This window comes from Mirounga leonina, unplaced genomic scaffold (genome assembly GCF_011800145.1).
Source record: "Mirounga leonina isolate KUSES-001 unplaced genomic scaffold, KU_Mleo_1.0 Mir_168, whole genome shotgun sequence".
Taxonomy (NCBI): Eukaryota; Metazoa; Chordata; class Mammalia; order Carnivora; family Phocidae; genus Mirounga; species Mirounga leonina.
In genome coordinates this window covers 68,104,364-68,120,023 of record NW_023270426.1, presented here as the reverse complement: position 1 = coordinate 68,120,023, position 15,660 = coordinate 68,104,364, and the positions used below count along the sequence as shown (strand labels likewise).

The following is a 15,660-nucleotide window of genomic DNA, read 5'->3' as shown; positions in this document are numbered from 1 at the left end:
TTTTTTCCCCCCAAAGATTTTATTTATTTATTAAAGAGAGAGTGCAAGAGCATGAGCAGGGGGAGGGGCAGAGGGAGAAGCAGTTTCCCCCCTTAGGAGAGAACCCCATGGGGGGCTTGATCCCAGGACCCTGGAATCATGACCTGAGCCTAAGACAGACACTTAACCAACTGAGCCACCCAGGCGCCCATCATTTGTTCTTTTTTTTAAAAAAAAAAAACCTATTCATTCAACAAGTTGATTAGAATTTCTACTCCTTGCTTAGCAGTGTGCTAAAATGAGTATCTGACAGTAGACAAATAAGATGTGATCCTTGCTCTTATAGCACTTAAGTTCAAATAGAGACAGCACAAAAAGTAATTGTACTCATTCTGAACTCTGAAGTGTGTGTTATAAATGACAAGTACAAGGTCTATAGTAAAACTTTGGTAAAGGGCTATTTTAGTTAGCACGGATGGGATAATGTCTTTTAGCTACTTTATGCTTTAGCTTGAAGTAACAGAGTAATGCAATTGCTCTTGCCTGGTAAGATTGCAGGGACTAGGCATCTTAATGCTGGGTTGCAGTGCAAAGAGCATTAGTGACACACTGTAATTTTAGCTTCCAAGCTGGCCTTCATCAGTAATAAAATGGCTGTTTGGATTTTCTATCTCCCTTATTCACAACTTTCTTCAGAGCCATATATGGAAGAGGGTTGGTATTTAATGCTCCCTTCCACCTTTCAAAAAGTCCAATATACAACAAATTAAAAAAAAAAAAACAAAACAAAACAAATGCATCATCTTTCTTTCCTTACAATATGTCATTTTACCAGTGTGTACTTCATCTTGATTGATGGCATTATTCTTCTCTCATATGCTTAAGCGTGAAATCTTGGAGTCATCCTTCACCATCGGTTTACCATCTGCATCAATCCTTGCCAGTAACTGGGACATACAAAGTGCTAAATAATTGAAGTAGCAAAGTCAAACTAATGCTTCCAAATGATTAGAGTATATTATGTTCTAATTTTTCTCCAAATGTGACTCTCAGCCACCTGAATCAGAATCAAAAATGGAATATGTTTAAACTGTAGGTTCTAGGTCACTATTCCAGAAATTCTGAGCTAGAATTCTTGGGAATGGGGACAAGGACTATCTGCACGTTTTTACTAAGGTCTCAGAGTGATTTTCATTTGCACTAAAGTTTAAAGATTTATTTCCTTTCCCTTGCCACCGGCTTCAGATGTTGTCAAATTATCCACTTTCCTAACATCTTTTTCATTAATTAACGATTTTCTCCTGTGCTTCTGACAAGGAATCATTTTTTATCTTACTAGGGTTGTCCTGTAGCCTGCTTGGGTCCCAGCCCTTTCTACTTTCAATTAAACTTTATATATTACTGTGAGGGTAAACTTTCTTTTTTTTTTCCTTTTTTAAATTTTATTATGTTATGTTAATAACCATGCATTACATCATTAGTTTTTGATGTAGTGTTCCATGATTCATTGTTTGCGTATAACACCCAGTGCTCCATTCAATACGTGCCCTCCTTAATACCCATCACCAGGTTAACCCATTCCCACACCCCCCCTCCCCTCTAGAACCCTCAGTTTGTTTCTCAGAGTCCATAGTCTCTCATGGTTCATCTCCCCCTCCGATTTCCCCACCTTCATTTTTCCCTTCCTACTATCTTCTTTTTTTTTAACATATAATGTATTATTTGTTTTGGAGGTACAGGTCTGTGATTCAACAGTCTACACAATTCACAACACTCACCATAGCACATACCCTCTCCAATGTCTATCACCCAGCCACCCCATCCCTCCCACCCCCCACCACTCCAGCAACACTCAGTTTCTTTCCTGAGATTAAGACTTCCTTATATCAGTGAGATCATATGATACATGTCTTTCTCTGATTGACTTATTTCGCTCAGCATAATACCCTCCAGTTCCATCCATGTCGTTGCAAATGGCAAGATTTCATATACCACATCTTCTTTATTCATTCATCTGTCGATGGACATCTTGGCTCTTTCCATAGTTTGGCTATTGTGGACATTGCTGCTATAAATATTGGGGTGCACATACCCCTTTGGATCCCTACATTTGTATCTTTGAGGTAAATACCCAGTAGTGCAATTGCTGGGTCATAGGGTAGCTCTATTTTCAACTTTTTGAAGAACCTCCATACTGTTTTCCAGAGTGGCTGCACCAGCTTGCATTCCCACTGACAGTGTAGGAGGGTTCCCCTTTCTCTGCATCCCCGCCAACATCTGTCATTTCCTGACTTGTTAATTTTAGCCATTCTGACTGGTGTGAGGTGGTATCTCATTTAAGTTTTGATTTAGATTTCCCTGATGCCGAGCAGTGTTGAGCATCTTTTCATGTGCTTGTTGGCCATCTGTATGTCTTCTTTGGAGAAATGTCTGTTCATGTCTTCTGCCCATTTCTTGATTGGAATATTTGTTCTTTGGGTGTTGATTTTGGTAAGTTCTTTATAGATTTTGGATACTAGCCCTTTATCTGATATATCATTTGCAAATATCTTCTCCCATTCTGTCGGTTGTCTTTTGGTTTTGTTGACTGTTTCTTTTGCTGTGCAAAAGCTTTTTATCCTGATGAAGTCCCAATAGTTCATTTTTTGCCCTTGCTTCCCTTGCCTTTGGTGATGTTTCTAGGAAGAAGTTGCTGCAGCTGAGGTCGAAGAGGTTGCTTTCAAGCTCAGATTTCTCCTAAAACAAACAAACAAACAAACAAACAAACAAACCAATCAAAAAACTAACACCAAGTAGATTTTCCAGAGATTCTGAGTCCTCAGCAACAGTGATCTTAAGCATGCAAAGCATCTACAAATTATTGTGTTCTTGGAAGAACACTATTATTTGCAAATGTAATGGAAAAAAAAAATATTTTCAATTTCATCACAGGAACTAGGAGTAGGAATCCTGAGAGAAAATACTGTATTTTGCTTGTGTAATATAAAATGACAATTTGGGCCACACATGTCTATTTAAAAAAACATTATCATACTAGGTATAATTAGTGTTTCTGAATTGGTTCTGTTAATAATAATACCTCATATTCATTTACTTGTTTTCATTTGGCTTGCAAACAAAATTGTGCCAACCAATAGAGATTTAAAAACACATAGCGGGGGCACCTGGGTGGCTCAGTCGTTAAGCATCTGCCTTCGGCTCAGGTCATGGTCCCAGGGTCCTGGGATCGAGCCCCGCATCGGGCTCCCTGCTCTGTGGGAAGCCTGCTTCTCCCTCTCCCACTCCCCCTGCTTGTGTTCCCTTTTTCGCTGTGTCTCTCTCTCTGTCAAATAAATAAATAAAATCTTAAAAAAAAAAAAAAACACACATAGGGAAGAAAAAATCTTATAACAAGGAATTTATATAAATTTACTTAAATTAATCTGCATACTGGGAAAAGGCCACCATTATTCTGATTTATTAAGGAACACCTCAGCTGACATACAACAGTCTTCTGAGAAAATATAGTTAAAAACCAATGGCCTGCTGGGAAAAATCTAAATCCTTCAGTTTGGTATAAATACTAATTAAGCATCTATTATGTACTAGATTTCATCTTATCATATGTTAAACTATTATCTGTTTAATCCTCACAAAGAAAACACATTATTTTTTTTTAATTTTTTTTAAGATTTTATTTATTTATTTGAGAGAGAATGAGACAGAGAGCATGAGAGAGGGGAGGGTCAGAGGGAGAAGCAGACTCCCTGCCGAGCAGGGAGCCCGACGCGGGACTCGATCCTGGGACTCCAGGATCATGACCTGAGCCGAAGGCAGTCGCTCAACCAACTGAGCCACCCAGGCGCCCAGAAAACACATTATTATGCCTGTTTTATAATTAAGGAAACTGAGACACAGGATAATCAGTCGTGAAGATCTGCTGAATGAAAATAGAGCTGGGCAGTGAATGCAGGCAGTCTAGCAGTAGAGGTGGGCTTGTCCTCCTACATTTCTATCTTCTCCTAACTAGGAGTTTCCAATATTTGAGTCTAGCTTATTGTCTCAACCAGCTTTGCTGGAATCAGTGCTGCATAACCAATACCAAAAGATCTCAATGGCATATAGCAAATAAGCACTTATTTCTCACATCTTTGGTAAAGCTGAGATTGACTGATAGAAGCTGACTCTGTATAGGCTTGGTTCTAGGCCACAGATTTAGTTCATTTTTACCAGGCACGTCTCCTTCTTCTGGGATCTCACAGTTTTCTGGGTCATGTTCTTCTCAAGTCTAAGATCAGAACTTCATGAAACAGAGTGGGTGAGTGGAAAGTCTATGGAAGCCATGTGTGTCTTTTTTTTTTTTTTTTTTTTTTTTTTTTTTTAAGCAGCTCATTACACAAAATTCTACCTGATGCCCTTGACATGCATATCATTGGAGGGAAATGTTACATGGCCACTTCTGGCTTGCAGGAATCTGGGAATTTTAATATTTAGTTGGATGTATTCTAGTCTCTAGCTAAATTCTATTTGTTAGCAAAGAAAAAGGAAATTTATATTGATAGGCATTTCATTTTTAGTTCACTCTAATAGCAAACAAGGTTTAGTGTTTCCTGGTGTCAAAATCCCCTTGCTTGTCCATAAGGGTGAGGGAAGGTAGGAGGATGGTTCAACTATCATAGTCATTCATAGTCATATCTGGCAGAAAGAATGCCTTACATTTTAAGGGGCAGAAACTTCCATATCAGGGGACTGTCTATATCCCGAAATCCTAAAAGAAATAGAGTTAAATAGTCCAGAAAAAGAGAATATGAAGTGATTATGTAACCAAGAGGCCAAGAGAATTTACTGAAAGCTAGAATATGGAAGCAGAATTGGAATGTCAGATAGACAGCTAAAGGGCAACAGTTCAAGAATAAGAGGATGGTGCTATTGGGGTAGGCACTGCATAACCAAGGAGGAACATGAACAAATGTCAGAATTAAATATCTAAAAGAAAATGGCCACACAAATGGGCTATGGTTCCTGAGAGGAAAGAAATAGGTGATTCCACAGTTGCTCAGAACCTCTGCTTAGGGAAAATTTCCCACCTCCAGTGCAGTGACCTGAAATTCAGTCAGCATATGGAAGTCTCTCTCTCTCATCTAAGGAGGTAGAGATGAGAGTTCTGGATGGTTGAGGTGGTTGGAATCTGTGGGGCAGGAGATTAAGGAAAGGAGTCTCACTCATATAATACTGCCCCATTTTGGTAGGAGTAGTTTTGTGTAAAATGATATAAAAAGACCCTGATTTGTCAGTACATAATACAGAAGAGTTCTGCACAATTAGACACTCTTGTTTTACCTGTTTGAGGGAAGTGTTCCCTCAATAGAGGGGTCATGCAATTCATATGGGGGTTTCCTATAAGTCCTTGACTGAGAGCTGGGCTAGACAACCATAGACATGGCTACTCAAGTCTTATAAGAGAGTAACTGCTACAGAGGTGAGAGCAGAATAGAGATATTAAGATATTAAGGAGTGCTGGGGACTTTGGAATTTTGACCCAGACATACTGAATAGACCTTAACACCTCCTAACAACATGGAAATCAGGCCAAACAACAGCTGTGTGAAGAAGGCCACACCCAGAGAAAGGCCCACTCTAGACCCACTTTAAAAAGCTTAAAGCCAATCCCTAATAAGATTCTTAGAGGAGACAGAGTTTGGAGATTGAACCTCTCCAGTTTGGAGGGACTTGGAACACAGAAATTATAGTCTCTGGAACAGAGATATAAAGATTGAAGAAAAATGAACAGAACCTCATGACCTCATGGGACAATATTACGCAGTTTAATATATATACATTGGAGCTCCAAAAGTAAAATCAGAATATAGCGAGGCAATAAAATATTTTTAAAAAATGACAACTGAAAAACTTTCACTCATAGTGCCAGGAAGATCAGAGAGCAGTAAGCAAGGTAAATAAAAAGAAAACCACATTTAGGCATATCAGAGTCATATAGACAGTCACAAATATCAGCGTCCAAAATAGAAAATCTTGAAAAGAGATATAGAAAAAAAAAATGCATTACATACCAAAAGAAAAAAAAAATGATAGAAATGGAGGCATGCATTTCAGTAGAAACAGTGGAGACCAGAAGACAATGCAATGGCATCTTCAGGGTGCTAAAAGAAATTTTTTAAAAAAGCTATTAATTTGGGGGCGCCTGGGTGGCTCAGTCGTTAAGCATCTCTGCCTTCGGCTCAGGTCATGATCTCAGGGTCCTGGGATCAAGCTGCATCAGGCTCCCTGCTCAGCGGGGAGACTGCTTCTCCCTCTCTGGCTTCTCCTTCTCCTGCTTCCCCTGCTTGTGTTCCCTCTCTTGCTCTCTCTCTCTGTCAAATAAATAAATAAATAAAATCTTTAAAAAAAATAAAAAGCTATTAATTTTGAATTATATAGTGGTAAAATTACCTTCCAAAAACTATGATGAAATAAAGATATTTTCAAGCAAATGAAATACAAATGCTGATGTATAACATTGGGTTAAAATTTTATAAATATTAAGTTAAATAATTACCCTTCAATAAGCAAAATGCATTTTTAAAATTTATTCATCCATAGGACTAAATAACACAAAACTCATTCCATGTAATAGAATCTACACTAGTTAACCTCAACTGCGTTACTGGTTTTTATTGGACACCAATTGGCATATCTAACTTCTCTGCCAGGCTTTGTAAAGAAAAAACAGTGAAAACAATAAATGAGCTTATATATGGTAAGGGTAGAAAATCCCCAATGTTATAAAAATAATAAGTTACTGCAAGAATTCATGATCTTAATTTTACTTGATTGTATCTGAATTCCATTATGTCTAACGTAAATTTATCCTTAAACAATTCCCTTAAACAGGTAAAACAAGAGTGTCTAATTGTGCAGAACTCTTCTGTATTATGTATTGACAAATCAGGGTCTTTTTATATCATTTTACACAAAACTACTCCTACCAAAATGGGGCAGTGTTATATGAGTGAGATTTTAGTATTTCTTAAAATTCTCTGCTCTTAAAGAGTTTTAAATTGAGAGATAAAATTGAAATAAGATTCATACAAGAATGCTTATGAGATTCAGTGCAGCTTCAAGTTAAGCTAGAGTTTCAAAATATTTGAATCTGAGAAAACTACTACGATTTTTGTTCTTTTTGTTGATTTTTGTTTTGTTTTGTTTTGTTTTTGTAGTACAGATTGGGTTGAAAGCTCTTTGTACAACCTAGTGATGAAAAGTCATTCTGAGGAATACTGTATTATTAAAGAGTGGTAATGAGGTCTGGGAAATTTAATCTCATTCTGGAAAATTTTAATTTTGCAGATTTATACTTTGAAGTGACAAAGAGGTAAGTGTCTGCAAACTGCAGATCTTAGCCTGTTCAAATTAAAGCAGGTATTAGACATTCTTCTCTGGTCACTAGAGAGTAGTGTTTTGTTAAAAGTAAAGGTGGTATGTCTAGAAGATACATTAGGAGAATTTCAGAATTAGATTTTAGACCACTCTGTTGAAATCAGAATGCCTATGAAGAAAATTGCTTATCACAAAAGGATATAAGAAATGGTGAAAAAGTATATTATTAACTGATTTGCATCTTTAAATATTCATTTAAAAGCTGAGTTATTAAGGGACAAGCAGATATATTAGTTTAAGAAATATACATAGTGTGCGCACGTTTCCTTTTTCCCTGATAAGCTAAAAAATCCTTTTCATGCTAACGAGGAGAGAAATTCTAGAGCAGACATTGGGACATTAGTCTTCTTGGGTCTCAACAGCTTGGGAAAAACCACTGAGCCCCAAGCAACCCCACTTCGTCTTTGCATTCATGAATCTGTCATACTCAAAGTACTCATTCTCCCAAACCTCCATCCTCCAACATGTTCAGGAAAAGGAAGAATTTGATTTTAGAAATAACACCACTGAAACCTGGGAGGAGACACCAGGGAGGGAAATGAATTGTTAATGGCCAACCTGAGAGAGTAAGAGATTTTAGTCTAGACCTTCCTCTCACTTCAATATTTATTGTGTCAATCCTGATGTACTCTTCCCCTTTGCATACGCCATCTTTAATTTTTTTCCCTGGGCTTCTTCCTCCCTCGGAATCTAATTTAAAACATTTTTCCTCTAGTGTATTTTCCCTAATTACCCTTTAGTCAACTTACATCTCTTGCTCAACTTTTATCATTTTAACTCTTCATATTGTAAATAGGAGCATACACTATCTGTGTCCTATGTTAATGTTCTTAGGTCATCCACACCTCTTCTGAAAGTTCATTATATGGTGTTTAAAGTCAAACATACTATTAAGTTTCTACCATTGAGATGGCTCTACAGAAGAGCATAGATTTGGTGAAAGCATCTAATTAAGATAAAGTTCTTTCTTTTTCCCTATTTTTTTCTTTTATACTTATATGGTAGAGAATCTTGATAACTCTGTGATGGTGGTATGGGAGATTCAACACCCTAATTATACAGTTCTGTAATGCTTCCAATCTAATAGATCTATAATATTTTATTTTGTATTTTTCTAAATAATATTTTAAACTGTGCAAGATGATCAACTCATATATTTAGGAGCAGCTGACTTTGAACTCCAAACAGGTGTATTTCAGAAAAATATTTAATTGAATCTAAAAGATAGATTTGCAGTAAGAAAGAAAGAAAGAATGAATGAATGAAAGAATTGCTTTGGAATTTCATGCTCTGAGATTGACATTCTTGGTTTTCCAAAACTGATAAAACAGGGTGGTGAATAGGTCTTTCCTGTACCTGGAAATTGGTAAATAGGAACAAAAACTGGGGACAAGGAGGCTTAAATACTCTGTGTTCTAACGAAATCTGGGGACACATGGAGACCCAAATACTTGCAGTTTATTTAAAGGACAATATCCCTTTTGTCCTACTAGGGACTCAAAGATGTTCTTAAGGAGAAAAGTGGAGAAAAAGAGACTTGATAGAGGCTAGTTGAAGGCAAAGAACAGAAAAAAATAAAAACATTTCAAGTTTCTAGCCCACTATGTTTAGATTCAGTAAAATGGTTGTGTTAGCTCTGTAGTCTTCATTATCATTTTTGGACAGCCTCCTTGAAAGACAGGATTGTCAGCAGCATAATGCCATACATGTACTTACAAGCTAGGCTTCCATGTAAGGCTGACTTAAGTCAGAATTCCCTTTGGAAAGTAAAGTTTTATAGGTTGTAGCTTTGAAGCTTCTGTTTTACAAAGCTTAAAAAAACATAAGTAAATCATTAGGTGAGGTCACAGTAGTCACATCTAGAATATTTAGTATTCATTAGCATTTTTTTAGCTTTTAGCTCTGAAAAACAATATGCAGTGCTAAAGGACATCACACACGTCTATATTATATGATCTGAACTTAACCAACTGCCTAAGTCAATTTATGGCTTAACATTATTAGAGAGTTATGATGTAACAGGACAAATAACAATTATCCTACATCTTCAAGATCATTTAATAAACTCTCAGTATATGTTGTTTCAGGCATACTCCTCACAAAACATTCTCCAAAGTGATTATTTTGTTTGATTTATTTAATACAGACAATAAATCAAAATCCAATAGCTTAATCTCTGCTGTGATTATTATATCATGTTTAAAATTATCTTTCATTGAGGTTTATGAGGAAATGATGTGTCCATGTGTATATTTTCAAGTACTAAGAAAATTAAGAAAATATAGAAAAACTTTAAGATCACTACAAAGGTTAATAAATTAATTTTATTTATAGTTTCCAAATTTTCAGGTCAGAACAGTAAATTCCAATGTGAGTTTCTCAGCATTCTAGGATTTTTCTACTTAATTCCATAAGTGCCCTAAAGTTTCAAGCCATTTTCTTAAACAAAAAATTTAATTCAGTAAACTTAAAATTATTTTTACTTAATGTTCATGCTGTATTTACTGTCTTAAATAATTTTATTTAGAAAGTGATAAAGTAATTATCAGCAACATATTAATTTATAAAATTTTTATAAGTTAGGGGTAAGTATAAATATTCAACGGTAGGACAGTTGTTCTCTTAGAGAGTGGAGTCCATAGCATCAGCATCACCTGGAGACTTGTTAGAAATGAAGGTTCTCAGGTGACAGTTTAAGCTATTGAATCAGGAACTTTGGGTTGATTCCAGCAATCTGTAATTTTACAACCCCACTACATGATCTGGAAGCATGCTATAGTTTAAGAACCACTACAGTAGGCTACTAGGAAAAGGTTAAAACAGATTGATAAGATGAGTTATTTTCTGTAAATTGAATCTTCTGATTGTAAAATTAGTTTCAATCTTGTCTATACATTAGAATCATTTAGGGAACTTAAAAAAATTCTGATGTCAGGGCCAAAAAAACCAAGTAAATGAGATTCTCTGGGACTGGGACTAAAGCATATTTTGTAAAGCATCCAAGGTTATTATAAAGTACAGTCCATTTTAAGAACCACTGCACTTACATAGTGATCTCCTGGAAGAATAGTGCCCTGTAAGAGCTATAACGATATTTGCTAACCATTAGGGCACATTTTGATGGGATAGCAAATGGAGATGCTTGAATGCAGAGATACCGCAGGCACCCTCTGCCTTGGGCGTTCCATATCATTCAAAGGATCTAGACTGGCCAAAGTTAATTCATCCCTAGAATTTTCTCCAACTCTCACAGTTTACAGGAAAAAATTAACCAGAAATCTGAAGAACACATCTATAAAAGTTAACACTGCAGCCTAAACAAACCAGAATTAATAAAGAAACTATTTCAATAATTTAAGTGTAATAAATATCCTTAGGAAACAGATAATATTGGTAGCATAAAGAAGAAACAAAAAATTATTAGGAAGAATGAAGCAGAAATACTAAGTATAAAAAAAGTGGACTCTTGCCTCATTCTATTCTCTCTTCTTATCAATGCCTATATTCCCTTTTAATATTATGAAACAAGAGTTTTAGTTCTGCCTTGTTTTAGAGTTTTCCTTTCTCCCTTCCTTCTTTGCATGCCCAATTTTGATGCTTGCTTTGTAGACATTAATGGATTAAATTAGTTATTCACCCTTGCTTCTTAGGCATCTGTCCAAGGCAGAAAAAATAAGAAAATGAAAGACAGTATCTAAATAGGCAGCATCCCTGCCCTTTAATCCTAGGTGGCAGTAGCACCCCTTCCCCCTGCAGTGACAACCACTAGACATTGTCACATGTCCCCCTTGGGGACACAAACACTCCTAATTGAGAACCACTGGTAAACACTGCTCTGGCTTCTCTTATGAGTGATTAATTTTGCCTGTTGTTGAATTTCACATAAATGAGATTAGATGGTATGCATTTTTTTTCTGTCTTTGTTTAATCTATCACTGTCCTGGAGTATAGATCTATATCTGTGCTGCTAGAGTAGATGTTGTTTTAACCATGGTTGTGAGATTGAGCTGTGTTGTTGCAGGTAGCTGTAATTTTTTTTATTGATGCACCATTTTATTGTTTATAATTTAATTCATTCTCTCGCTGATGAACATTTGAATGGTTTCTAAATTTGACTATTATGAATAAAACCAATAGGACCATTTTTGAACATGTCGCTCTGTGGATATGTGCTCATTTCTGTTGATGTTGGTGCTCATTACATCTAAGAACTTCTGTTATGAAAAGACACCACTGAGAGAGTGAAAAAGCAAGTTTTACTCTGAAAGAAAATATTTCAATACATTCATTAAGGAATTCCTATCTAAATATAGAGAGAGAGAGATCCTATAAATCTATAAGAAAAAGATAACCCAGAAAAATGAGCAAAACTTGAATAGGCTCTTGACAAAAGATAGTATCCAATATGACCATAAGCATATGAAAAGACCTCACCCCCATAGTTATAAAAGATATGCATGTTGAAATAATAATGGGGTAACCCTATATAGCCACCAAAATAGCTAAGCTTAAAAAGATTGACATTTACAAAGTTTTGGAAAGGATATGAAACAAGCTGATTTTTCACAAAACTTATGCTTTAAAACACTCTCACTATGATAAATATAAGTAAATTCTCTGATGAACATGTGGAGGGTTTCTAATATGTTCTCATTAGAAGCACTCCAGTGATAAGCATTCTTGTACTTTCATCTTTGCACTTTGTGTGAAAATTGGTTCTAGATTTCTAAACAGCCTGTTCCACTATGACTTGTGGGATCTCTTTATGTATCATGGATATAAACTCTTTCATATATGTTGAAAATATTTGTTCCTTGTGTCACTTCTTTTAGTTTTGTTTATAGTTCTGGTAATATACAGAAGTTTACAATTTTAATGTCAAATCTATCTTCTACAGCATCTTGTTCATATCATCGTTAGAAAAGTCTTAGGCACATTACAAAATATTTTTTTCTAATACTATCTGTTTTACATAATATTTTAAAATGCCCAGTCATTTATAGTTTAATTTTCATTATGGCATAAGACTAGAATTATCCCCCTATTATTTATTCCCTGTTGAAGTGAAATTTTTCTCCTTTTCATATACAAATTTCCCTTATATGTTTGTGTTTTTTTCTTAACTCCTCACTTGCTTCTTTTGACCTCTTTGTCCATTATTGTATCAATACCACATTTAAAAATTATTTCAGCTTTATTTTAATTTTCTTCTTTTTCAGAAATCTACTGGGTATTCTTGAACATTTACTCATTCAGATAAGCTGTCGAATAAATTTGTTGTTCCCTCCCCCAAATATCCCTCTGAGAATTTTATTGAGTTTGGCATTCACTGTTGAATCATTTTGTTTTTATGATATGGAATCTTTTCATCTAAAAGTACAGTATATATTTCCCTTAACTTTTATATATTTAAGCAAAGATTTGCAGTTTATTTTATAGGTTTACACATTTCTTGTTTGGCTTATGCCTATGTGTTTTATAGTTTTCACTATTATTGTAAATTTGAATTATTTTTTCACTTTCAAAAAGATATAGTATATGAAAGATAAATCAGTATTTGCCTGGAACTTCACTAAACTCTCCTAGAACATCTAATAGGGTTTTTTTCTTAGTATAATTTTATTTTTCTCATTAAGCATTATGTTCTTGGAAATAATGAAAAATTGCCTCATTATTTTTAAAGTTTAAACATTCATTTCAGTTGATATATTGCTCCAATTATGACCTCTAATACAATATTAAATTCTGGAATTTTAGTGATGTTAGTAGACATCCTTATCCTCCCCCCCATCTCACTTAAATCACAGAATGTGCATTTGTTTTCTGGATATAGTTTTTTTTTTTTAAGATTTTATTTATTTATTTGACAGAGAGAGTGAGAGCACAAGCAGGGGAAGTGGTAGAGAGAGAAGTAGGCTCCCTGCTGAGCTGAGCAGGGAGCCTAACTTGAGGCTAGATATCAGGACCCTGGGATCACAACCTGAGCCAAAGGAGAAGGCAGAGGCCTAACCAACTGAGCCACCCAGGACCCCTCTGGATATAGTTTTATCATGATAAGTAAGTTTCCTTCAAATGCAAAATTGCTACATAGTAAATCTTAACTAGTAGGGGCACTTCTTTCTGCCCTTTGACCCAATGCATACATCCTCTGAAATAGGATGATATAGGGAGACAGGAATCTCTCTATTCATATAAACTCCATTCCTGTTTGCCTCTCATTGTTGGAAGACTTCTAAGATGACTTTTTATTCTAGTGTTTAAATGTATGTATTTTTAAACTAATGGGGTTCCTAAATGCAAAGTGAATATTTAACCTGTTGTAATCTGGTGTATATACAGGGTAGTATTTGATGTTGGAAACAAAGGCAGAAGAAAAATTATTAAATTTCCTTACTACCTATAGCCCACTGACAAGTCCTTGAAACAGGCAGAGTGACATTCCTCTAGGGACTCAACTGCCTCAGTGTTAATACTTTGCTAACGGCAAAAGGCAATCCTAGCCTGAACTCCCCTTCCACCAGGATCCTGTAAGTCTACTTTAACATATAAGAATTCCTCTGGAAACTTCCTTTGTCTCTAAATCCTCTAAGATACATAAGATATGTGTTGGCAATCATCTCCCAAGCATATGGCCCACCGGTATACATCTGAAGGGTCTCATGACTAAGGTTTTATTAGATGGTAATAAATGACCTTTTTCCAACAATAGCTAGCCCACTCAAGGTCCTGGAAACCTTGCTTCCAAAATTCCTTAGAGACTTATACTCTATCCCTAACCACCTCCCAACTTCAAAGTATATAATGGGCCACTCCTCATGACCCTGGTGCAGCTCTTTCTGCCCACAGGTCTGTCCTGGTGCTTTAATAAAACTACCTTTTTGCATCATTCTTTCTTGGCCTTCGGCTTCGAACCCTAATAACATCTTTCCTACATCAGTATTGACTTGTTTTACAAACACAGAACAACATATTATGTTATTATGAGTATTTTAAGGGACTTTTAAGGAGTACTTTAAAATATTAAACAGATTTTCACCTTAGGTTTCAGGACCTAATTCTCTTGTAAAGTACAAATCCATTGCACCTTTATAAATGAAACGAGTATGATTTTCTGTTCATCAGTGTTAGGTGTCAGGGTATAATTAGATTTCTAAAATAAATTGGAAAGCAAATTTTTAAAAAATCTGTGCTCTTAAATATTTTAAATAACATAGAATAAGAAACAAGGTAGATCATTAACTTGCTTTTCCATTTATTTTATAGTATTTGGTTTATTAGGTTTCTTACATTTTTCCATCAGCTCTGATAGCTTCTGCTACCATATATTTCTTATAAAAATATTACTAAATTTAACGATATCCTTTTGTTCCATTATAATTTTTAATTTTATTTTTATCTGTCATATTTGTATTCTAACTGATAATGTTTATTTTTTATTTCTCTCTTTGACTTTTTTTATCAGGCTCTCTAGAAGTTTGTTCTGTTGGTCATTTCAAAATTCCAGCTCTTAGTCTTACAAATCATGCTAACTTTTTTTTTTTTTTAAAGATTTTATTTATTTGACAGAGAGAGACACAGCGAGAGAGGGAACACAAGCAGGGGGAGTGGGAGAGGGAGAAGCAGGCTTCCCACGGAGCAGGGAGCCCGATGCGGGGCTCGATCCCAGGACCCTGGAATCACGACCTGAGCCGAAGGCAGACGCTTAACGGCTGAGCCACCCAGGTGCCCCCATGCTAACTTTTTTTTAATGTGATAAGAATACTTAGCATGATACAAGATGATAAATCTTAACAAATTTTAAGCATACATAAATTATCATTGAATATACAGCAGACCTCTAGAGCTTATTCATCTTATTTAACTGAAACTTTATACCTTTTAACTAACCGTTCCATTTTCCTAATCCCCCTGAGCTTCTGGTAACCACCACTCTAGTATTTGATTTTATGCATCTGACTGTTTTAGATATCTCATCTAAGTAGAATCATGCAGTATTTATCTTTCTGTGTCTGGCTTATTTCACTTAGCTTTATGTCCTCCAGCTTCATCTGTGTTGTCACAGATTACAGTAGTGTCTTTTTTTAAGGCCAAATAGTATTCCATTGCATGCAAATACCACATTTTTTTAAAGTTATTCATCTATCCATGAACATTTACGGTTTCCCCATCTTTGCTATTGTGAGTAGTGCTGCAACATAGGAGTGCTAATATCTCTTTAAGATCCTGACTTCAGTTTTTTGAATATGTATTCAGAAGTGATATTGC

At 35.5% G+C, this 15,660-nt stretch overlaps 1 long non-coding RNA gene across 1 annotated transcript in view; it reads left to right on the top strand.

Moving 5' to 3' along the window:
• LOC118017049 overlaps window positions 1–15,660 on the top strand; it is a 153,308-nt gene that overhangs the window by 880 nt on the left and 136,768 nt on the right. The window lies entirely within an intron of this gene.